General features: G+C 43.7%; 1 long non-coding RNA gene across 1 annotated transcript; it reads left to right on the top strand.

Moving 5' to 3' along the window:
* On the top strand, window positions 1-441 carry LOC120743279. Its single transcript, XR_005698136.1, has 2 exons — window positions 1-179; window positions 262-441. It is a non-coding gene; the product is annotated as an uncharacterized LOC120743279 (long non-coding RNA).
* The last annotated feature ends 1,614 nt before the right edge of the window (window positions 442-2,055 follow it).

Below are 2,055 nucleotides of genomic sequence, written 5' to 3'. Positions count from 1 at the left end.
ATTTTGTCCCCGCTCTCTCCCTCCCTCCTTCTCTCACTGCCTGGGCGGAGCTCATCTGTGGGCTCCTGCCCTTGGCCCACGCACCTGGTCACACCTGTGGCTCATCACCCAACAGTGTTCCAGTCCCCTTATAAGATGGCAGCCCTGTATTTCTCGTCGCTGGACCGTTGCCGACTCTCGTCAGTGTTAACCCCAGCTCAGTTCATTCTCGTGTTTCCCTAGCGATCTTCTTACAGTAACCTTTTGCATCTCTGTGAATAGATTTCCCTGGACCTGCCCCTGTGTTACCTGAGTGATCAAGTGTGTGAGGATTGGAGCGAGCTTTTGTGTTTCTTGTGGAGTGTGAAGAGGAGCGTGGAGCGTGGATGGAGTGAGGACTTTGGAGCATGTGTGGACTGCAAGTGTCTTTCCCCCTCCTGTTCGTGTGTGGATTCCCGGAACCCGTTCTTTTTCCCCACTTTGTAAATAGATGTCCTGGTGCTTTCTGTAAATAACAAACCTTTATTGTTTCCCTACTCAGAGCCTACGCGTGAGTCCGTTCAGTCCCGTTGTGACAGAGGGTAAGGACGTAAAATCGACTGGTAAAGACGGACTGGTAAAGAGTCTGCAGCCGCAGCACCACTCCATCTGTCGATCTCCTGTGCCCTTCGCCGATCACTCGTGAACAAGACCTGCGAGTTTTGTAAACTTAATAAAAGCAGTAATTTTGTTTGCCAGAGGGCCCCTTCCACGTCACACCCTGTTCTTTCCTTCTTGTCTTATATGGAAATTCACTTTGTGTAGCTTTTTGGGAAATTGTTAAACTTCAGGACGATTCTGAACATGCCCCATCGTTTAGCCAGCTCTTTGGAGCTGAGCAGGTTCAGACCTGTTGTTGTAATTTTTATAAAACGATCTCATTTAAACAAATAATCCAGCTGCAGCTTCAGGCAGCCGTCAGACAGTGAAACACTGCCATCTGCTGGACTCAAATAACACAGACGCTGCTTTGACGGGTGAGGGAGTTTCAACAAGTCTGCAACGACTCAAGCATCAAACTACAGAACTATTGCAGCGGACATGGTGCTCTAATGGCTTCATTAACGCAGGTCAGAAAGGATCAAACGTATCAATAAATTGTGAAATACAAAAATTACTGGTTCACTGCACACACAAACCTTCTCTTTTAGCACAACACTGCCCAGGCCTCAGAGTGTGTTCCTTATAGACTATTAAACCTTAGCATGTTATTTTAATGTCTTACAGGTGAAACAGCCAAAAAGTAAAGTTAACTGTAATTTAAAATATTCAGCTACAAAATGCTTTTAGCAAATAATTTTTTATGACTGTGCTAAAATTCAATACTAGATTTTTGCTGGTCTGATTAAAATGTTAAATGTAGAAGTTTTGGGATCATATATTAATACTTCCAAAACAATAAAGTTGTTGTAGAGAATCTATGTATTATTGTTGCTCATCATGGAAAGACAAAGACGTCAGACTCTGCTGAAAAATTTTACACCCTCCTACTCTCTGCACACAGCGGTCTGAGGGATCTTCCAGGATCGAGGATTTTATTTATTTTGTTCTTTTTGGTCTTACTGGTTAGTAGGTTGTGATTTTCTACCTGTTGATCTCACATCTGGAACATGATTTGCTCTGGAGCAGATTAGGTTCAAAGCATGAGTTGACCTGGCATTATGTCTTGGATTACAAAAAAATCCCACGTTAAGCCTTGAAGTTAGCCGGATAAGACAGCGTTGTGTTTCACAGTAAAGGCCTCAGAGAGTTGTTGCTAACCAAAGTCTATCTTGTACGGCCACGCAGCATCTAATGACGTTTTGTAACCTGTCACTACAAAGGAGCAGTGAAATGATTGCTGTTTTAGCGCACATACACAGTGTGGTGATCAGTATAAGGGCAATAAAGTGATGTTGCAGAAAGCTGCATCTGGTCAGAAGGAAAAAAAAAAAAAAAAAAACAGGCACACTTGGAAGACTTGGCCAGATTCGCACAAAGTGAATGGCTGACAGTGGACAGATACAAGGATGTGGATGGTCACACCCTCGTGCATTA

This window comes from Simochromis diagramma, unplaced genomic scaffold (genome assembly GCF_900408965.1).
Source record: "Simochromis diagramma unplaced genomic scaffold, fSimDia1.1 OVJJ01000595.1, whole genome shotgun sequence".
NCBI lineage: Eukaryota > Metazoa > Chordata > Actinopteri > Cichliformes > Cichlidae > Simochromis > Simochromis diagramma.
Note: the sequence above shows the minus strand (reverse complement) of the source record. Positions and strands in the feature narration are given on the sequence as shown.